Consider the following 24,543-nt stretch of genomic DNA (forward strand, 5'->3'; position numbering starts at 1 on the left):
CAGAGCTACACTAAGAAGGCAAATGGGATTTCTTGGTTTCCCTCATCAAACTCATCAAATTCAGAATCCAAAAACTCCAAAATGCTCTCGTGGACAAGTTGTGACCTGCACATTCACCACGCTATGAGATAATAAGAACGTTTTCCAGGTAAATTCATGCAAAACCGCTGATGCGCGTTGCCGTTGGGGGCAGTTTTTCAGCAAGCAGTCTCTGCCTTTGCCTCGAAACAACTCTGTCTGGTAACGTTCTGTTATTATCTCATAGCGTGGTGAATGTGCAGGTCACAACTTGTCCACGAGAGCGTTTTGGAGTTGTTGGATTGTGGATTTGATGAGGGAAACATAACTATAAAAAAAACTATAGGGATTATGGCAATGGGCCAATTTGCCAATTTTATCAAATATACAGAAAATCTAAATGACACACCATGATGTCACTAACACTACGACTAAGTGGGTATTTTATATTTCACCCATCCAAATCCTTATTGACCCAGCTCACACTATTACTGGTTCTTTCTACACATTCACATCCAGAGCAGGATTAGTTGCCATATTTTAAAATTCATGAGATAATCAGTTCGACACACATTACAGCTTTAACTGTAGCTTCTCCTAACACTTTGATGTTATCTTAACCAGCTTGATTTCGCTCTGTGGGAAAAAAAACGACAGAAGAGTGTAGACAGAATAGACGGAAATATGTTTTTTTGTGTTATTTGCATGTTGAACATTTGATTCGATAAAATTCTTATTAGACATTTTTGTGCTTAAATTAACATAAAGTTCATTAATAGCTGTCAACAGCTCCAGTAATCCTCAGTTATCTCTACCTCACCCCATGCTGTCCGCTGCTGCCTTTCTGCTCTGCTGTTTGCTCCTAGTGTGTGTTTGTGTGTGTGCAAATAAATATGGAAATGATTTGTCAATCTAAAACACTGAGGTTGACTGATGTTTATAGTCCAGATTGTCGTTTATAGTGACTAATTGCAGTAGCCCTAGAGTTTGTGTGTGCGTTGAGTGTGGCCATGTTGGTGAAAAGAGGAAAAAACTGTGCGAGAGAGAAGAAAAAAAATTTCACGATGACATGCCTGTTATTTATAGGCGGACAGCCGGATTGTACATTAATACAGACCTGCTACAGTTCTGCAGTTGTGTGCAAGAAATTCAAGGTTTGCCTGTTTCATTTTGTGCGTACAAACTGTAGAAGAAACGTCTCCTCTTCCCATGACCAGCACATTAACACAGCAGTGGACGAAGCATGCTCCAAATGCATTTTCCCGCCTGACATCTCACGCAATAAGTTAATAAACATGGTGAAAGAAGCGTGGCTCTTGTTTGACCAGGGAAAACTGAACCGCCTGTGGGTTTCACACTGAGCACACTACTGATCTGTTTTACCGCCGTCCTCCGGACCGTTTTCTTTGTGGTTTATGTTTAAGGTCTCTTTTTCTCTCTCTCTTTTTATTTTTTTTATGTGCCCTCTGTAGTTTTGCCACCACTAGGGATTTCTGGAGTAGTGTTGTTGAGGGGGAAAAAAATCTACCATAAGATTTGCACATAACTTTGGACAGCTGAGATGTTTTTTTTGTTTTTTTTTTATCCTCGAGACAAACAGCTCTCTGAGAAAAAAAAACAAAAAAAAACAAAAAAAGGACTGAGCCAAGTCTCCGATCTGTGATGATCATGTTGCACATTTTTACCTGCTCCAGTGACAAGGAATTTGTGCACACCGAGGTCACATGCAGGGAGATTTTCCTGTGATACAGAGAACATTGTGTTCCTGTTTGGAATTGATGTGATCAGACTGAAGTTATGCATCTGTAACCAGTCTGTTATCTCTGCAAAAACATCAGCAGAGTGCTTGTGTTTACTTTCAACAGGACATGTTCAATGACATCAGTTACTTCCATTATAAATGTCCGATATAAAAAAAAAATCAACCAGACAAGTATAAGTAGCTCTTTAGTGGGTCAGGTTGTTATAGATCATATAATAGCCATGTTTAACAGGGTAAGTCTGGTACGATGATGTATTGTATTACATGCTGTTATAGTACATTATATCTTAAGGGTGAGCACCATATATTATTCATTGGTATTTTCGTATCCAGACCCTGCGACGCTGCAGCTTCCTGCAAACACTCCTGTGTGCTTTAAAGTTTTATTAAACAAGAAAAAAAAACCTAAAACAAATGACACTTTTGAAAAATGCTGTTTAAATTTGATACACAGTCTTACAGCAGAGGTGTTTTGAGACTCAAAAACTTAACTAGTACTGGTATTACATAATGAGTTTCCCACTAAGTAGGTGTCATATTTTCCCAACTTGGTGATATTTATTTGTGGGGGGCCAAAAAAAATAAAAAAGATTTTTTTTTGGAGTGTTTTGTACAAGAGTCCATAGATATATGTTTATCCGTGCACACACACTCCCACACATCTGGCTGCGTCTGCTTTGCCACTCTGCTGGTGTTTGTCTGGAGGCCAGCGGGCTGCTCTCCCCAGAGACCTGCACTGGCTCTTTCCCAGGCCAGACTGCAACAACTCTCCCAGAGCTTGCACAATACCAAACACTGCACTGGAATGTTGTTGCCCTTTTTTTTTTTTTTTTACCCTTCTCCTTTTTTTAGTTTGGCTCTCTCCCCCTCTGACTCTTTGTCATTGAGTTTCTGTTACTGAAGCTCTCTGTCTCTCTGGATCACTTGAATACGCTTCTTCGTTAGCCCAGTAGACCCAGTGAGTACTTCAAGACACACCCACCGAGACAGTGTAATTGCATTCCAATAAGACTAGAGCTATTAGTGTGCATTAAAAACCCATTTTAACCTGATAATTATTTGAGAAAGTGGATATTCAGGTGAAAAACATCAGATTTTGATCTTGAGGGAAAGATATCTGGGCCCGTATTCCTAAAGATTCTAAGAATCCTCTCAGAGAGCTCCTAACTTAACCTAAAAATTCCTAGCAAGGAGTCTTAGCTTAGGAGTGATTCCAGAACACTCTCAGAGAACTCTGAGCAAGGAGTGGACAGAAACTCCTATCTTAGTGAGGAGGTGTGGTTGACCCCCGTTGCTAGGTATGAGTCATCATTTCAAACGCTGTGATTGGTTGATCCATAAAGTTAGATAAAGGGGCGGTGTTTAGCTCAGTTGGTAGAGCAGTCCTATCCTGCATGTCATTCCACCTCTTTCTGCTTCCTGTCTGTCTCTCAACTGTTCTGTCAATTAAAGGCCAAAAAGCCCAAAAAATATACTTAAAAAAAAGCTAGATAAAAAATATAATTTTGGTGATAATCGGCAAAGGATGGACCCTCAAATTGATAAATTTAACCATAGAATCCAATCTTATAAAGACTGTGTAATTGTAAAAAATATTTCACATAAAACAAAATATCTGTTAAATGAATAAGCTATACTTAAAAATTATCCTACAAAATGTGTGAAAACTTGCACAGTATTCACATAGTGAAACTTGCTTATATTAATTACCATGCTGGTAATTTTTGCACTTTCAACTTTAAACATTTCAACTCAATTTGGTATTAACGAGGGTAAAATGGCTCAGCTTTCATCAGTGTCTGTGATTGCCGACCGGCCTATAAGAAGCAGTGTTGGTTGGCTTTGAAATCTACCACAAACCAGTGAACAGCAATGGAGAAGAAAAGAACAAGGAAATCCAACTGGAACAGGAACAATCTGTAGCGTTTCATTAATTCACTGTCATCCAGTGTTTGGAGAATATCTCTCCTGCCTCTTCTGTCCACCATTCTGTCCTCTGCTTAGGGAACTCCTAAGCCACTTAAAAGTCCTCTGCCCTACTCTTAACAGATCCCACCTTAGGAGCTCTCTTAAGAGCTAGGATTCTTTAGGAATAGGCTTTTATCTTTACTAGGATCTACTCTTAACTTTTAGGAGAAATTCTAAGAAAACATCATGATTCTAAGAATTTTCTTAGAATTTGGCCACTAGGAGCAACTCTTTGCACTAAGAATCTTTAGGAATACGGCCCCAGATGTTTATCACTGGTGTCTTAGTTGTAGGGTTATGTTCCACATAATAGGCATGTGTAACACAGTTTTGTTGTTGATTCCGCTTGCGTCTATAACAGCCAATTATATTTATGGTTGTACAATGTGGATTCTCACTGGTTGACAGGCCTCTCCTAAGCACATAAATACTGGCTGTGACGTTAGCACAATGCTATGAGAGGATTGTGCGTATGGTGGGTTACACCAAGAACAGAGTTATATTAAAACTGTCAAAATAACATAATGTAATAGCACAGCTAACATGATTATGTTCAACCAGATGACAGAAAGTGGCAACTGCATTGCACTTACTGTACTTGAATGTGCCAAATTGGTTTCATTTTGTTAGACGTTTATAGTCGTGTTGCTCGTAGGCTAAGTGAACATTTGCAAACTTTTCTGTAGAGCTGTGGTGAGAGATTGTCATGCTGATACGTGACTGACCAGTGGGTTTCCATGCTGTTGTACAGGCAATTAAAGTCCAGTGAGACACTGAAGAGAGCGTTGGTCCTTCGTTCACACAACACAATGCAGACTGAGGGAGAATTACAATGGTTTGTATGCACAAGGCAGCAGTAACCTGACAGTAGAAGCCAGAAAAATGTAATCATCTATAGATCATTTTTGATTAAGTCAGTCTTGGAAGTGCTGCTTTGGAGATCATCTGCAGCTGAAGGATGAGAGAATCACGAGCACCTTCACTGGATTAGTTGAAACTGAAATGTGCTTTTTTGGTCTGTGGGAGTGTTGAACAACAGACAGACAGCTGGAACTGCCAAGAGATACCGACTGAACCTTCTGTGAGGACATTGTTATGACAGTATCGTTTGGTTTCACGTTGCATGCTCCAAGTTGAACCTGCTGCTGGAGCTAGGAGCTGGGCTTATAATCTGGTTGTTTTGTTTTTGTCGTCACATTACTCATTTTGGCAGTTTGTCCACTGTGCCACTTGAAGCCTTGTTCAAACAGCCACTCTCTGCTTTTAGCATAACCAGATTGTATCTAGTTTGATTGTTTATGATAGTCTGAACAGCCAAAAACCACATTCTGATCGGCTTTGTACAGATCAGCATCATGTGAACAGCTTGGTTGCTCAAAGAGGATTTTGAAATGTCTTCTTGAACAACAACAACACCATAGTTCCAGAGAGACCGACACCTGTTGAAGTCATAGTACACATCATAACGTCTGCTCTCGCATCTGGAAAGTTGAGTGCCACATTTCATCATCAAATGTCCTCACCATGTATCGCTGGTTTACTGCACCAAACGCCCTGTTTCACTGTGGCATGTCCTGTTATCCACCAATGTGGATAAGATGCACTAAATATGGACACATGCATATCAAATCTGATCACTTGCAATGTGGACTGTCATTCAGTAAGATTCTGATTAGGTCTGCACGATACCAGAAAAATGTCCAATGTGCGATGACACTGTTAAAGCAGAAGTGAGTGATCCGGTCGTTTTCGCTAATGCTGCGTTCCAGGCCGGCTTTTGAAATCGTAAATTACAGCTTCAAGTCACAACTTACGACTTTGTAGCGTTCCAGGCAACCCACTCGTGTTTTTCCGACCTGTTTTACCGGTGAAAGTCACTATAACGGCCACTCGTAACTTCCGACCGGTGAACTCGTACCAGATCGAACTGGTACGACTTCACGGTCGGAAAAATACGAGTTTCCTTGAACGCACCATAACAGTCCTCGTCCCTACGTCACCACATTCACGGCGTTCCTTGGCTGCACACACAGCCCTGCATGCCGTTCTCTCTCCTCATTGGATAAAAACTGTAGGATACGATAAATGTTTTCTCTTCGGCTCAGAGCAGAGCAGAGTGACTGACAGACCCGTGTTTCAGTCCAAACACTCTATGTAAGTGATTGCTGTCGGAAGATATAACTATTTAAGACTTATATTAACACAAATATATCACTCACTTCTGCTTTAAGTATTGCGATGAAGATATGACTTGCGATAAATAAGCAAATATTCAGGTGTGCACATTAACCATTAGGGCTGCAACTAACGATTATTTTTTATTATCGATGAATCTGTTGATTATGTAAACAATTAATTCATTAGTTAAAAAATATTGAAAAATGTCCAAACCAAACGATGACATCCGCAAATGTCTTGTTTTGTCCTCATACCAAAGAGAGACTCAGTTTATTGTCATAAAGGAACAAAGAAACCAGAAATATTCACGTCATATCATATTCATGCTGAAATCAGAGAATTTTGACTTTTTTTCTTTCTTTTCTTAAAAAACTACCCAAACCGATTGTTCGATTAACAAACCAGTTGACAATTAATTTAATAATCAATTACTGTTCGATTAATCGATTAATTGTTGCAGCTCTATTAACCATACAGTTCCTGTGTCTTTCTAAAAAAGACTCAATACCATGTAGTACATGATACACCAGGCCCGTAGTGGCACTGTAACACTGCCATACAAATACAATAAAAACAAAGAAGAACAGCGGAAAGCTTCGCCGCTGTAAACAAACTCCAAACATGTTAAGTCGACTAAACATGATTCATGTCAGGACAAATATGCTGATTGATGCTGCATGGACGGAAGTCCGCCTTTGTTGTTGTTATTAGGGCTGGGACAATATGCTTTTCTCATGATTCGATTCTTCTACGATTTTTTGGATGGCGATTCGATTTAAATTGCGATTCTACGATATTGCCGATTCTCTCGATTTTTAGTCTACATTTTTAACATTTATCTGCACACAAATACTGTAGGAGCCTATAAATTAACATACACCATTATAAAGTGAACTTAAACCCTTTTCAAAATCTGCACTCTCTGTATGTAAAAAAGGCTAACAAATGCACGTTGCAAAATATTTTTAAAAATTAAAAAAAAAAAATCGATTTTTGAAAAAACAAATTGATTTTTGAAAAAAAAAATCGATTCAAAAATCGTCAAAAAAGATATTGCGATATTTATGTGAATCGATTTTTTCTCCCACCCCTAGTTGTTATGTTGTGTCTAGCGGTGTAGCTCAGGTTACAGGTATGAGGAGTGCCGGTAAATAAAACTCATCGCAATTCAGGCAACCTTTGTGACATGTTTATCGTGCATCCCTAATTCTGATCAGATATGGAGAAAAAAAACTGTGACCAGGCTCAGTCCATTTAGTTTTTAGTGTGTTTTCTCTGGGATAACTAGAGGCTTGAAGGATCTGCAGCAGAGGCCTTGTAAATGTTGCACCCTAACCCTTTAAGGGCTTTGCAATGAACTTGATTTACCTACATGTCCTGGAACCCCTTGTATGCACACAGAGCAGACCACCAGCCTTTCACACAGACACACACACACACACACACACACACACACACACACACACACACACACACACACACACACACACACACACACACAGAGCCAGCCGTCTAGCCACTTAGTACATCAGAGTGGATCCAGTCCATTACACTTGGCCCATCTTGTGTTTCATCAATATGGATGAGCTCTTGATGCTGCATGAACACTGTAAAGACCAATCCACAGTGAAAACAAGCTCTCAAGCAAAAGTTCTTTTTATGTATCATTGAGTAGAGTTGTGTGTGTGTGTTTTCTTTTACCCCCAAGTCTTTAATCTAATGAACTTCTGGGGGATTGACTGCAGCCTTGTTTGAGACATTCGAGTGAAATCTGCAACGGCAAACACAAAAATGACACACAGATGATAAAACCTTGTCCCATGTGTTTTGAATCATTTTGTATTGGCAGTGGTACTTTTTTTTCCCCTGGAAATTACATCTATAAAAGTCTCTTCACATTCTTCTCTCTGCCTGAATTCTGTCTTTATCCCTGACGGTTCCACAAAGCGGCCGGATGTCTGGAATGTAGGATTGTTACTTTTTAAAAAATGTTACCTCATATATTATAGTATTTTTCTGGGGAGTGCGACCACCTGTAGTAACTACGGTAAGATAATTTATTAACTGTCACATTTACAGATTCATCAGGACTTGTCACTATGCATGGGAAAGTGCATTAAGTTGGAAAATGACTCGTAAGACCTTGACATTTCTGCCAGTTCTGAAAAAGTTCCAGCTGAAACGATGTGGATAAAACCCTCCGAGCTTTCTGTCGCCTCTCGGTGCTGGTCTGTGTGTTGTCAGCCCGCTGACTTGTTTGGATTGTGAAAGTATCTCCTGGGACATTCTGCTAGATTACATACCATGTCACTCACACTGCTCTCTTGTTGGTGCATTAGTCTCCCAGTAAAGTCTGTGGGTGGAGCTTTATTTAATGTAGTAATGTCTGAGCTGTGAATGCTCTTTTCTCTCTGCAGCAGTCCGTGTGGCTCATGTGAACTTTAGGAGTTTGATTTACACATCAGTCCGCTGGCGAATTAGTGAACCCCAGACACATGAATCTCCTCAGCTAATAAATCTTAATTGGAAGCTGGCTGATTGTAATGGGTGGACATTTATCTGTACTATGGATCTTACATCTCATTAATGGCCTTGGCCAATATGAGAATCCATCTATTATACTTGTGAGCATGGGCATCCTGCTCATTAAGATCATAAACAAACCTGATGTGTGATGGCAACATGGAGCTCCTCCTTTTAGCTAGAGCAGCTAGAGCCTGATGTTAGGAGAGTAAGTGTTAGCTTTGAGATGTTAACTTTACAGTTAAATAGCATCAGTATCATCAGTTTATAGTTAAATAACATTCTCTTTATGTTTAAATATAACCATTTTACAGTTTCCAACACTTTATAGTTAGACATCTTCACTTTATACAGTAGTTAAACATCATCACTTTACAATTAAAACCTGTTATGGTTAAACAAAATCACATTACAGTTAAATATCACCACTTTACATACTGTAATACATTATCATTTTATGGTTACATATCATCACTTTATAGTTTATGGTAAATACCATTATTTTATGGTTAATCATCACTTCATAGTAGAATCTAAAATGTCATCACTTAAATGCCATCACTTTATAGCTAAATGTCATCACTTTATAGCTAAATATCATCACTTTATAGTTAAATACCATTACGTTATGGTTACATATCATCACTTTACATTGAAATATAACTTTATAGTTAGTTAAATGTAATCACTTGACAGGTAAATGTCATCACTTTATAGTTAAATATCATCACGCTGTAGCTAAATATCATCACTTTACAGTACAACCATCACTTTAGGGTTAAAAATCATTGGTTAAATATCTGCACACGTCATATTAAAGCAGAAGTAAGTGATATATTTGTGTTAATATAAGTCTTAAATAGTTATATCTTCCGACAGCAATCACTTACATAGAGTGTTTGGTCTGAAACACGGGTCTGTCAGTCACTCTGCTCTGCTCTGAGCCGAGGAGAAAACATTTATCGTATCCTACAGTTTTTATCCAATGAGGAGAGAGAACGGCATGCAGGGCTGTGTGTGCAGCCAAGGGACGCCGTGAATGTGGCGATGTAGGGACGAGGACTGTTATGGTGCGTTCAAGGAAACTCCTATTTTTCCGACAGTGAAGTCGTACCAGTTCGATCTGGTACGAGTTCACGGGTCGGAAGTTACGAGTGGCCGTTATAGTGACTTTCACCGGTAAAACAGGTCGGAAAAACACGAGTGGGTTGCCTGGAACGCTACAAAGTCGTAAGTTGTGACTTGAAGCTGTAATTTACGATTTCAAAAGCCTGCCTGGAACGCAGCATTAGCGAAAACGACCGGACCACTTACTTCTGCTTCAACACTTAAACATCAGATATCAGTCTTCCCTCGTCCATTCAGGTCTTGGTCTAGACTATTGCAATAGAGAAGAAGTTACTGAATAGTGACTTCAATTTAAACTTTAAAGAGACAGTTTCAAGTCCCCTGAAGCTTCACTTTACTCGATAGACAGACCACATTTAATGTCAGCTAAATAGGAGCTTTTAGTCAAAACACAACTTCACTTTAAGCAGCTAAGGAGAAGTTCTACTTGTGGGAAAGCTCCTTGAAACTGGACTGACATACAATGGGATCGTTTTGGCAGCAGCTCTCAGTGGGAATGAACTGAAATTTGGTAGAAATGGGGAATTACGTGGAACGAGTCAGCCATGACTCAGCGTGGGTTTGCTGCTGAAAGTTAAAGCTGTGTGTGGCATGTGCCCAAACTCATGCTCACGGTTCAGGAAGATTTTACAGAATCTCTGTCATTGTCCCTTCACTGTAGGTAATGTTATCCCTGAGGAGTTTTTGGTGAAAGAGGCTCCTTATGCACCTTCAGCACCAGTGAGGAGATTCTGAGCACTTATAGAGGTGGCATTGAGCTTGAATAGCTGGAGGAGATGTTCGAAGGTCATCACTTTAAATCCCTGGATGAGCTGAGAAAATCTGAGGCACAATAAGTGCAGCTCCAGTTCTTCATTTACTGTTGTCACCAAAGTGCTGAGCTGAATGCTGTAGTAACACCTGCTGTACTCATAGCTGTGGTTGCAATGACAGGGAGACATGGTTTATTATTACTACAAATCAGGCCAGAGTGTTGAAAAACTCAGTAGCACAAGCCCCGCCCACCAATATACAGATATGTAGACTATATCAGACATTTATATTTGTGATGTAGAAGTATCTTCTTTCTGGGAAACAATGCCTCAGTTATATGAAACAATTAAATTGACGAGACGGGGTGATGATATTCTTATTATTACTATTGTTTATTAATTTTCCTTTGTAATTCTTCTTCATTACGTGCGTGTGAATGCAACAGGGAGGTCGTCTGATAGGGCTCATCCCTCCATATCTAATTTTGTGTGAGGTTTCCTCGTGTACACAATAAACTGTTGGTGTCAAAATGGTCTAAATCATTTTACTGTATGATTCTCTCTTTTTTTTCTTTTTTTTTGTGTGTGAGGGAAATTCAGATAATAATCTATTGGGATTAGTTTAGCTCATGTATTATTATTATATTCTATTTGGAAAGTGGTTCATCAATAACAGATGGGTCTGTGCAAACAGCATCAATGATATAATCAAACTCCCAGTGAAAGAACTGAAATACTCTTCACTCAGGTTTGATCAGACAGCACTTAGTGTGATAGAAAGTGAGTAAAGCATTGTGGTTCCTGCTCAAATAAAAATAAGGGTTGTGCCATCTGAGGCACCTCAAGATTTGATTCAATTGCGTTTTATTATTCAGGGTGCTACTATTCGATTATTCAACGGTTATCATGATTATAACAATTTTCGATGCATCTTTTTTTCCCCGTTCAGGAATCAGGATGTCTTCTTATCTCACCCTGTGGCTACTTCAAACTTTTAAACAAGGTTTATTTTCAGTATACATTAATTAAAGTAACCAAGTTTTCTCCATTATCTATTCTTTATGTCAAACCACTAAATGATCCAACATATTTTCCACCACGCAACCAACAGAATAAAGGTGTGCCTGTAGCAGCGTTCTGTACAACAAAAAGCTATTGCTCATATTCACAATATCTAAAGATTACCATGCAGCTACCAGTAATGTTGTGATGGATGATGATTCATTTTTGGCCCTCTCAGAGCTGCAGGGAAGTTTCGCTGGTTAGCAGCAACAACCGGCGTCTTCTCCTCCTCCTCTAACCCGGGCTGGAAACACGTGAGGTGCTGTTGCATGTTTGTAGTGTGACCACTGTACTTAATTCCGGTTTTACACGCCTCACATATAGAGCGGGTTGTGTCAGTGCCCTTTCCATCTTCTCCATCTTCTGTTCCTTAAGATGTCAAGACAGCAGGCGAGACTTTTATTTTTGTTCGGCGTGCTGCGGTTGTGTTCCTGTCATTTAGTTATTATGACAAATAATCATTTTTGAACATTTATGACTCATTATTATATCGTTACGTGTTGCATCCCGATGAATCTAATAATCAATCTGTCGGCACACACTAATAAGAATGTCTTGAAACAAAACAAAACAGTCAACAACAATAAAACAAACAAACCAACAAACAAAAATGGCAGACCACAGTTAATCATAACGGCATTAGAACAATACAACTGTAAGAAGGACACAATGGCCAAAACTGAGACTGATAATAATAATAATCATAACAAACATGCATCTTCAATGAAAACAATAGCAGGCCATCATAAGGTGAGAAGACAGAGCATGCTTGAAGATACCAAAAGAGGAGCTATAGATCTTAGCAGGAAGGTTGTTCCAATCTGCTGGTACTTTTAAACATAAAAGATCTTCTACCAAAAGATTTATTGACTTTAGGAACATAACTGTTTTTTTCTTTTTTGGTAAGAATAAATGAAGGTGAATAGTTCTTAAGAAGCTGTGATGACAGACACTGGATTCATTCAACCTGAACAAACAACTGAACTCACATCTTCCTCCCACCGTCCAGCTTTCTTGCGCTGCTCTCTCCTTTCTATTCTGTGTCTATTCTGCTCTTGTCTCTGCCACTGCCACCACAGCTGTCTTATCATTCAAGCCCTCTGCCATAAAGCGGCAGAAAATCCCATATCCCATCTCCTCATGGCTTCAGCTTTCAGCCTCAGTTATTCCACTATTATGTACCGGGCTCAGCGAGCTCCCACTCCCTCTGTGTGAACGTGCTCTGCGTGGGGAATGAGCTTGTGTCCTAGCCGTTCTGACTTTTCTCGGAGGGGGAGAGGGTTGAAGTGGATTTGATATTTCACTGTGAGCTGTCTGGTTTTGATGCTTCATCTCTTTATATCTCAATCTCTCCATCTCTTACTCTTTTCAGAGGTCCCTGTCTTCTCTTCTGTTGTCTGTGTTTCACCTGCTCCCTCCCACTGGGTCTGTACATCTCTGCAAGCTCATATCAAACTTCAGTCTTTCTCCTCATTATGAACAACTTTGTCCCAGAATAATAACGCTTTACCTACATTTGAGTTTGTCCTTCTCCCTAGTGTAAAGCAGTCCACACAAATACACTGCTGCTGTCTTTACTGTGGGACTCTTCTGGCATTAAAAACACTCAGTCTGTAGACAGCACATTGCTGTGGTAATACAGAATGATAGACTCCCAGGCCTGTGACAGTACTGCATCTCAATGTAGGGCTGGTATTTACTGGATCGATTCAATTCCAATTAAAATTGTATTTTTTTGTTCTTCCCCTCTCCCTTTGCCCATAGGAGGTCCCTCACCTCCCACCAGGCCAGTGCTTAAATAAGAAACTAGTTAAATAAAGATTTTTCTCAGAACTAATGATGCATATTGTACAGTACAAAGATGGAACTCTCTAACCTGTTGCATTATTAAGAACTATTAATGTTTACATTAAAAACTGACCCAAAAGCAGTTACATTAATGCACAGTAATTTAATATGACACGCTCCAGAAGTTAACAGTGCAACTCCTCAGTACAGTCATGGGACATTTCAGCAGTGAATGGATATAGAGCAGCGTGAGATCTGTGATTGCACACGAAATGTCATACAATAAAAGATAAATCTGAGGATTTTATGGATTGATAGTGGATCATTCAAATGAAGATTGATCTGAATTGTACAATCTTTTTTTTTTTTTTTTAAATCCCAGCCCTACTGTACTGAGTATGATATTGCCTGGCACTCAGTTCCCCTAGGTTACAGCAACTGCAGCGTGAGGAGTTTGAAGTTGTTATTTGAGACATGATGGGCTTGAGAGGGTTCGATTAAGATTGGAATTAGTAGTCAAACAAATGGCATTGTTCATGATAGTGGTCAAAATGTGTTAAATGTGAATGTTCAAACTAAAACTGAGTGTTGTGTTCCTCTACGAAGTTATGAAGTGACTTTCTACAGTGGCCTCACCATTCACACATGCACACTTAGAGACACTATCGATCGCTGCTCTCTCCATCCAGCCTGTCAAACAGACAGTCACTGCTCTGCCTGAGTGTGGATTGATTTGAACAGAGGGAAACGGGGGCAGAGATGAGATCGCGGGTGGTGGTGGTGGTGGTGGTGGTGGTGGTGGTACTCCTCCCTGGCTTAAATCTACTGGCTGCTAAATGCTCAGTGACATCTTGGCAGTTTGTCTTTGACGGGTCCCAAATGCTTTATCTCCCCCAGAACGAGTATTTCTCTAACATGTCAGCTCACTGAGCTATAACTGATGAGGGGAGTGACGAGGGAGGCCTCAGGTGTATAGGATGAATGAGAAAGATGAAAGGATGCAGGAGGGAGGTGGAGGTATGGGTATGGGACAGGCTGTTGGTATTCAAAGACTCCCTGTAAAGGAAATGCATTTTGGTTGTTTTAGAAACTTAATATTTGCTATTATGTTATATTAATTTGCAATTGACAGTTTTATGTTTTGATTCCAGCAGGGATACTTGTAGGGATGGGTGACAAATTACCACCGAAATACAGAGTATCGATTCACATGAAGTCAAAAACGGTACCACATATCGGTACCTGAACGCACCTTTGTGTTGTGTGCGTCAGCGAGAGTGGAGGAGCATCAATGATTCTTGATGACTTACCCTGTCATTTGCTGTGAGTGTTGGAGCTTTGATAGAGATGTTAGTAGTCATGCTGAGATGCAAGGATGCACCAATCTGATATTAATGTGATATTATCAAAACAGTATGAAAGCAAAATGCTTGTAAATCAGTGTAAGTGCACTTAAAGTCAATGGCAGACATGGAAATTCAGATATATCACAACCTTTATCTCAGTGTTTTTCAACCTTGGGGTCGGGACCCCACGTGGGGTCACCTGGAATTCAAATGGGGCCGCTGGAAATGTCTAGTAATTGATTAAAAAAAAAAAAAACTGATAAAAATATATATTTTTTAACTGATTATTATTCTGTTTAAAATTATGATTAAAAACACCACACACAATTTTAAACAACTGTATTCTATACTTTCACTTTCTCCAATATAAATCGAGTTCAAATAAAATGCAGCATATAAAATCTGAGCTGGCGCATCTTGATTGACGGGGGTCGCCAGAAATTTGTGATGTATCAAAATGGGGTCACAAGCCAAAAAAGGTTGGCTTAGTGTCTCGATCAGATATCGCTGTTGGATTAAAAAAACTGAGGTGTACAGGTTTTTAATCCAACAGTGGTATCGCCATTTGGAAGACAGTGAAGGCATCAGGCTTATACAGCGTTGTTGCTCTGTGTTCGAGTCACAAACATAGATAGATCAATGTCATGGATCAACCCCATTATCTGATATCTGATCTATATATTTAGTCAATACCTGGGCCGATATCCAGTAGGGCTGGGTATCACTAGGTACCCCACGATACGATACTATCACGATATTTTACCCACGATAACGATAATATCACGGTACAGCGATTCTGGGATTATCGATATATTGCAAGAAATTTCATCCACGATACATCACGATATCTGTGTCACTTAAAATTCGAGTTGTATGTACATCAGACGATAGTGATAATTCATGGGACAAACTGAGTCAAAACAATGTAATTCAAATTATCCATGCCATTTTATACAAGCGCAAGTTACAACAACATATTTCAATTGGATTTAGGTCTGAAACATGATTTATTAATTGAAAAAAAAATTGAAATTTTTTTTTTTTTTTTTTTTTTTTTTTTTTTTTGAAAAAAAAATCGATATTTAAATATTGAATATCGATATCGTATCGCGGTATAAAGTATCGCGATATATTGCCATATCGATATTTTGGCCCACCCCTAATATCCAGTCTTGATATCAGATCAATGCATCCCTACCGACATGTTGTCTTTCTATCTGGTCCTGTGATGCACTGTGATCGCAGTCGCCACGGTCGATCACGAGCGGTTTGCAGAACACACAGCTGACTTCCTGACACACCGAGGAAAACATTTCATGCACGAGTTTCACCAGGATAGCTGTCAGTAAATAAAGTTCTATCCTCCACCAGTCGCTCCTCAGAAGTTATTCTTATCCCGGCACAAATCTGGCTCCCATGGGGGCCCGTGTCTCGGCGGCGGTGGTGGGACCGAGCAGCAGGTGTCGCGTGATATCTCGTCTGGCACAAAACCAGACGCTGTTTGCTGCGATCAAATGGGGAGCAGATGGTGGCACATCGAGGGCTTACGCTGCTTCTCCTGTGAACATCCAGCTCCCTGGAACGTGGCGTCATATTCAGCTGTCTTTGCTGCTTTGTGATGTTCCTCATCTGTGTGGGACTGGATCATTGTTTTCATATGTTTCATTGAAGTGGCACCACCTTGTAATGGGTGTATAAATGGGTGTGTGTAAGTGTTTGTGTTTGGAGTTCTGCACTCTCAGCATGACGGTGGCCTCAGCTGTCTTTATACGGCTGTAAGATATCCTATGTACTTAAAGGGATAGTTCAGCATTTTGGCAAATTGGCCCATTGCCATAATCCCTATAGTTTTAGGAGTCGGTTCGGTACCATTAATTGTTGATGCAAGCTATTTTTAGAATGGTGGAGCAGAGTCGCGAGCTGCTCAGAGCTACACTACGGAGGCTAATGGGATGTCTTGGTTTCCTTCATAAAACTCATCAAATACACAATCCAACAACTCCAAAACGCTCTTGTGGACAAGTTGTGACCTGCACATTCACCACGCTATGAGATAATAATGGAACGTTACGAGACAGAGTTGTTTTCAAGGTAAGTTCATGCAAGACCGCTGATGCGCATTCCCATCGGGATCAGTTCTTCGGCAAGCAGTCTCTGCATTTGCCTCAAAAACAACTCCGTCTCGTAATGTTCCGTTATTATCTCACAGTGTGGTGAATGTACAGGATACAACTTTTGGAGTTTTGGATTGTGTATTTGATGAGTTTGATGAGAGAAACCAAGAAATCCCATTAGCCTCCATAGCGTAGCTCTGAGCAGCTCAAGGCCCTGCTTTGCCATTCTAAAAATAGCTTGCACTGACAATTTAAGGTAATGAACTTAATGCTAAAATTATAGGGATATGGCAATGGGCCAATTTGCCAAAATGTTGAACTATCGCTTTAATATCAGAACTCTTAGGGTGTATGTAGGGTGTATTTGTTCCGATTCAGGGGCTAGACCGATTCAATCCTGCATTTTTATTTTGTGTTCACATGGTAACAGTCCCAAGCGGCCCAAAGATGTAAAAAAAAAAATGCTATTTGTGAACCAATTGTTCTCTCATTGGTCAGAAATCTTACCTGGAAGGAGGAGGAGGTTACCCAGGGAAGACAAAGAATATGTAATAGAGGTCTCAACGGGTGTGGAAATTAAAACCCGAACCACGGTCAAAGCCCGGACCCGACGCAATCCGAGTCATTTCTGTATATTTTTGGCCCAAACCCGACCCAAACATGAAAGAAAAATAAAATAAAAATAAAATTAAAAAAAAGCTGATCCAGTATATTCTGGGCCCAAACCAGCCACCAATCGGTTATTGAGAACCATCAGCAGTGTGTGTGGAGTCAGTATTGCTGAGTCGATTACGTTGCAAACGAACGGCTCCAGGGCTTGAATGGAAATGACCCGAGACCAGACCACCCCTTCTAAGCTATTTCGGCTCACTTGTTTTATTCCGCATCCGAGCATGATTGCTCACATGTGACTAAACAAACCGATCTTTGGGGCTAAACCCTCCCTGTTTTGAAACAACGAACCAGGTCTGAATAAACCCTTCCCCTCCATCTCTGACATCACAGACTTCACTTTGACAGAACACAGATGGAAAACACCTGGTGGACACCATTATCAAAGAAACACTTGAGGGTTTTAAGATATGAAGTAATTAGTCTGGAGGTAAAAGATGACAGTACATTCATTGTGAGCTATGTTGATAAGTGATTTTGATGTTTAGCCTTTTATTCTCCCCAATAAAACAGCCACTAATTCTCAGAGTCTTCTTCTGAACAAAGTCTTTTTAGGCTCTGAAGTTATGATACAATTTTGAACAAAACAATATATTGATTTATGAAGAAAAGAATCAGTAGACAAATCTGTATTGAAAATGCTAATTATGTGCTTTCATAATAATAGATGTGTTTATATAGGAAAAAACTGAACATTATTCCCTTCAGTTGGTAACAGAGGAGAGCAGAGGTTCATAAAGGGATCTGGCTGTGTATTGTCCTGAAATTTCCGACCAAGTCGCAGAGTTTACTTTCTCTTTCATCAACTAACCAATTGTAGCTTTAAATCTCATTCACACACACACTCACTCATTGGGGGCAGCAACCAAGCCGCCTCACCGAACTGAGAAATTTTGAGTTCAGCATCCTGCAGGGATGTGGAGGGGCTACGGACTCACAGTGACAATACCTACTGAGTGAATATGTGAAGTGTGTGTGTGTGTGTGTGTGTGTGTGTGTGTGTGTGTGTGTGTGTGTGTGTGTGTGTGTGTGTGTGTGTGTGTGTGTGTGTGTGTGTGTGTGTGTGTGTGTGTGTGTGTGTGTGTGTGTGTGTGTGTGTGTGTGTGTGTGTGTGTGTGTGTGTGCTGGTCTGGGCTTGTTTAAAATGCATCCTATGATTATTTGTGTACGGCTCCGTTCTAGTTTTCTGTTTTGGTGGTGGTGGGTTTTTGAAGTGAAACCCTCACGGTCATTTGTTGAAGTATCATCTGAGGTGCAGGATGGACATGAGGGAGGCAGATGCAAAAGAGCAAAAGTGAGAGGATGCCTGAAGAAAAACAGGCTGAATGAATAAGTGTGTGAGTGGGTACAGACAAGGGGATAGAGAGCAGAGAGAGAGAGAGAGTGGGACATTTTGAGCTGGAGGGGAAAAGACAAACAACAAAGACAAACTTTGAGAAGAAGAGAAAGGGAGTGGGAAGAAACAAAGGGAAGAGCTTCGGCACAGTAAATGGAGAGAAAGTCTGAAGTGTGAGAGGAGGTAAACAACGAGGAACACACACACGCAACCTCTGCAGCCAGGCATCTGTGACCTGACCTCTCACCTCCCTGCTCCAGTTTATGTCTATGTTAATGTCTGTTTCCTGTCAGCAGTCGGCCACAGACACAGACACAAACTGTTGTTGGATGCTGTTTGGATCCAACACTAAGACACACACACTTTTACAATCCCTCTACTGTAAATCTTCAGTAGTTTGAGTTAAATTTCTGATTTTGAATCAGATCTTTAGATTCTGATTCACTAAGATTTTAAGTGATTAGTGATTAATGATTAGTTTCTTTGATTGTTATATCCAATCATTATCCAAAAATGAATTCCAAATAACTGAGAAACTCGGACAAACTTGTTTGCAAAGCAGAGAACAGTATGTTGACACATGTAACTGGCCATTTACAAAGCACAATAACTGCAGCACAGTGGGACACAGTGTTATGTGGAGTGACATACAATAGGCTTAAGATTTTTCTGTGACTCACATCCACACTTATACTTAACTGATCCACAGTCTGTGACTCGTTTCCAGCTTAAGCTGCCAGTTTAAATATTTGCTTTCATATAACATTTTCCTCACTGAAGATGTCCTACTCTTAACTTGACATAAACCAAATTGTCTGCTGAGCAGAGCTAAGGACAAGTCTGGGTGCAAAACAAAAATGTTCAACTAAAACTTAACTACTTTCACTTTAATAGAAATGTGGGAGTCACAATAGACGTCATAGTGTTGATTGTTTCCTGAGCACAAATCAGTGATATCACCTAGGATATAAAGTTTTATAGAGAGGAGTCATCGGTCGTCATACATAGACGATCCATTGAAATGATTAACACTAATGCGTTGTCTGATTAAATTTTCATGCCAGGCAAGGCAGTGATAAACAAAAACAAGACTGAGGAGACAAGCTCAGCAGACAACAATAAAAATATTTCACCGGTGACGACATTGCTTGTTTTTTTATGCATTGAGAGGCTTAGAGGAATTTGAAGTTTATTCCCAGTATCAAAGGTGGTTTGTGGTTTATGCTTGCTCCCTGTGGCCAGTGTGTTACTGCTGCTTCATATATCTATCTAATCTAATCTAATCTAATAAAATATATGGACATTGTGGACATGTGACTGAATCAGTGTAGCACTTTCAGTATCAGTGTTATAGAACAATCCCAAACACCCGAGGAGGGAAACAATCTTCATAATGTTGTGTGGGCGTGTGTTTGGTGGAACATTCTCTTTTTTTTGTCATGTTTATGCAACATTTCTGTATAGTAATTCTGAAAATGAAGGCCTTGTACTGAAACCAATTTGTATTGTAATTCATCACATTTCAACTGTGCGTTGTTGTGTAATATCATTATGTAATGAAAGTAACACAAAAATAGCAGTTCATTATTTGGCTGATGGCCATGAGTAGGAACACTTCCACACTGCAGCCCCAGTTAGAATCATTTTCATCTTCACAACACAAACGACAAAGACGATTACATAAGAATCGGGGAGCGCTTGTTTCAAAGAGCACCCCCCCCATCCTCCTTTCTGTACAGTCTCTGGAGTTATCATAATTTAATGATATGCCCCGCACTGTGAGCTGACTGAACTAAAAATATTGGGCTGGCTGCTTTAGGAGAGGGACTGTGGGGCAGATGGGATTGTCGCCGTCCCTAAGGCATATCTGTCATCCCAGATTAAATGTTGTGGCGTCTTGTCAGTAACAACATGGCACTGCTTTTGTGCCTTTGGCTTAATGAGAAGCTGAAATGTGAATTTGTTTTGCTAGCTGGTGGACACAGTGTCATATCAGCCCCCACTGTGGAGGGAAAAGAAGAATGAAAAAACAGAATTTAAATGTTTGGCTGAGAGAAAATGCTGTCACATCCACCACTGTTGGGATTTCTGTTGGTTCTAAGGCATGCAACGCGTGGCATGTTGTGGATATCGGGATTTGGAGACATGATCAGAAACACAAAACCGTGAAGAACTGAATTATCTTATTAGAATGCAGCCCGGGAGCTGTTTTCCATATTTCCATCCCTCCGCTTTGAAGAAAATAAACACAAAGAAGGAGGGCTTTATCTTGATTTTCCAAAGCAAAGCGCTCCCTCTGCCATTCCCCCTTCTGCTGTCTGTCAATGAAGGAATAATCTAGTTACAAAGGCAGTCTGAGTGACGCGCAACAGCGATTCAGCGTTTTTTTTTCCTCAATGTGCAAAAAACGTCCATGTTAATACCTCATGCTTTATGCCTCGCTCTGCCGTCCAGTTTTTTGTGCAACAGCTGCCTCACAGCTGTGGAAAAACAAAGTCTTAAATTTGTCTTGTTTTGTTTCAAGGAGGATTGTGGATGATGTTGTTATAAATGATAAATAAATTACTTGACATCAGCTGTTAATTCCACAGACACATATTGAACTTTTCTCAGACTTGGTTGTTTGTGCAGCGCCTCAGATATTCACAGCGCTTACGTGTCACGGCGCCGGTAGGTTTTTAAATAATATTGTTTGAATTACTGTCTCCGTTTCCTGTGAGGACGCAGCGGCCATTACAGTTTGGTGAGCAAAGTTTGATTCAGGAGTTCCTGCTTTATTGTGTGCAGCCCTGGGCAGGGGATTGTCATGGTAACATCCTTCCGTACAGGATCTGACCCTCATGACCTTGTTAGATGGATGAGAAATCTGATTCACCCACCCCTGTCAATATCATTCCTGCTGTACGGTGACTCATACTCCCAGCTTTTATTTGATGAAACTCAGGCTTTGTCGCTCATAAAAGCTCTGAATCACCTCGCATTCAGTTGTATGTTGTTTTGTTAATAAGTTATAGCAGCGGGGAAGAGAGTTAGCCTCTTCCGGGAGTCAGTGTGAAGTCTTAGTGAGGTTTTCATTTGTTTATTTTGATTCATTAAGGTCCAAAGTCGAAGATTGAGTAACTTCCTCAATCCAAGATATCCCACTCTAACGTGTGCGGGTCATCTCTTCTGAAGTGCAGTCTATCCACTGATGTATTCAGGCCAAGCATTGTGTAATAATCCTTTGGCAGGCTTTACATGTCAAACAGAGCCGAATGAGCTATCTCATCCCAGCCAATGGATGAAATATTGCATTAGCAAAAATCACTTTATCAGTTTTGGTTGGCTGAGGCAGAGAGTTCTCAACCATTACAAGATCTCCATGGAAGAAAAGCAGATTTCTCGCAGCAGCCAGAATCACAGGCAAGAGCAGATGCTGGTCTACAACAAGCTTAAATTCCAGTTATTTTTCTCAGGGTTGAGATCCACATCTTTTTAAGTCTGGTACAACAGCAGCTACTAATGAACCTGACCAAAAGATATTCTTATTAAAACAAAGACAAAACATCAAATCCTTATATTGAAAAGCTGGAAATGGCAAAGGTTTGGAAAGTTATTAAAACACTTATTTAATGGATAAAATGGTCAGCAATTAATTTTCTGGCACAGGAAATTAATTAATGAACTGTTCAGTGCCACTGTAGATAATTACCAACTCCTACACAAGCTTCCCCCCCATTTGATTCTAATCAAGTTGTCAAGAGAATAGGTACGCCTTCTAGCTTTATAGAAGGAACAATTAACCACAAACTAAAAAACTCTGTCATCTGAAAACCTTACGTCTGCAAAATGTAGAGGCAGGTTTTAAGCATCCTCCAAGCCGTAGTTACTAGAACATAGGGCTGGTAAAATCGCGATTAAAGAAAATGTATATTGATTGATATTGATAGTTTTCTTATACATTTGTGGGGCATTTTAGGCTCGACGACCTACAGTACTTTTAATAAACTTTTTATTCAACCACCTTTCTTATATTTTTCTTACATCACTGTTGAAATTATTATAAGCAAAGGGAAATCAATTTAAGTGACCTGATGTCAGTAAAGTCTGATAAATCAATATGTCCTTGCCGGATCCATCCTCCGGCTGGGTCTTGTAGGAACCCAACGACATGTTCACATGTTGTCGTCATATTAAGATAACGGGGCAGGAGCTTGGTGACAGAGCGTGCCTGGGCCGGCGTATGTGATTGGCTGTAAGGAAATAATGAGTTTAGCATCAAGCTATGTGATGATGAAACGGGAAGGGAAACACTTGTCCACAGGTCTTTCTCTATCAAACTTTTTATTCACCTGTTTTTTTATATCGATCATAACGTGTCTATCAATAGATATACTAGAGTCCTACTAGAACGGCCATGGCATCATTAGGTTTAGGCTCCAAAAAGTAGATCAGGTTCTCCCTCTGCTCTTCTGCAGCCACCAGATGTCACTTTACAACAGCATGTACCTGGCCTATGGGCTAATCTTTCACTGGAGGACATTCTTGTTTAAATTAAGTCAAGTTTTCTTACTTTGAATATTGTTTTCACATTCGAAGGCACAAAGGTTAATGGAAATAAAATAAGTGTTCTTATTTCTGGTGTAAAGTTTTAGCTACTAATTGGGCTTAAATTACTTTTTATTAGCTTCTGCATGCAATTTAATTCTGACCTCTTCTCCCTGTCCCCACTCAAGGTTTTCAACATTTTATCTTTTACTTGTAGAGTGATGCCTTTTGTGTGAAAATATGATACAGTCCTTGAAGGAACCAGAGCAGGCTTCATTTGTAGAAATAAAGAGCCAGGTTATGTAACATGCAGATTCCTGTGTGATGTTAAACATTCAAGGCGTTCATGGAATGACTTAAGTTATTTTAATTGGTTATTTGAACAACACAGCACATATTATCCATGGATTTGATGTTAATATCTTCAAAAGCTCATTATAATTGTGAGAGTGTGAACTGGTCAGTTGGGATGAAGTGAATTATAATAATGGATTTTCCTTTGTCTTTCCGCCTCCATTAGATTTATGATTTGCATTGAAGTGGGGCTTGAAGAAATTTAACCAGTGTTTTGAATTTTATCCAATGGAGCTAGGGCTGTGTGATATATTGAAAAAGATTTAAATAGGGCACTTTCGCACTATGTAAAAAAGGATGTGGTTTCCTGATGCTACAAAGAGTGACCTGACTAGCTGAGAAAACAGGATGCATCTGATATGTATGCACTGGTGCAGATAACATGAGTCAATGTTTGTGCCCACCTTTTGAAATGTCAGTCTTTGTTAATTTTCGGTGTATTTTTTTAAACTGATTTATATTGTGTGTAGGAAGATTTACTCATTAAACAAGCTTATAAGTGAAAATCATACAATTTCCATTTCTAACCTGTTTTTTGTATCACATGTGGAGGGAAGTCACATTCTTTTGTTTGTTTGAAACTGTTTTGCCAATGTACCAGTCGTCATGCACATTCAATTGGGAATTTAAAAAGTGACTAAGAGTAATTACAGGTAACGTTTTATAAGCCCTCACGACACCTCCCCCAGTTGTTTAATTTGAAGTCTGTTTCACTCAGATACAGAGCCAAAACTACTAAAAAAAAACAACCTCCAACTTCACACCAGATGAACCTGTAAAACTCAAGGCCATTTGTCAGACGTCAGCACATGTGAACTCGGCCGAAGCCCTTTCGATTTCCATTTTCCATGTAACTGCTCTAGTTCATAGGATTTAGTACTTTGAAGTTTTGATTCAGTGACAATATCACTACCTTTATCTGACCTAAGCCTGGCTGAAACAGCCATCTACAACACGGGGCAGCAATTCAGACATAAACTCTCTTAATCCTCTTCACTTCTGCCTCTCTGCTTTT

The 24,543-nt window shown here is 39.9% G+C and overlaps 1 protein-coding gene across 2 annotated transcripts in view; it reads left to right on the forward strand.

Moving 5' to 3' along the window:
• Nucleotides 1-24,543, forward strand: part of peak1 (pseudopodium-enriched atypical kinase 1) — a 130,187-nt gene that overhangs the window by 76,433 nt on the left and 29,211 nt on the right. The window lies entirely within an intron of this gene.

The sequence above is a fragment of the Trachurus trachurus genome (assembly GCF_905171665.1).
Source record: "Trachurus trachurus genome assembly, chromosome: 6".
Taxonomy (NCBI): domain Eukaryota; kingdom Metazoa; phylum Chordata; class Actinopteri; order Carangiformes; family Carangidae; genus Trachurus; species Trachurus trachurus.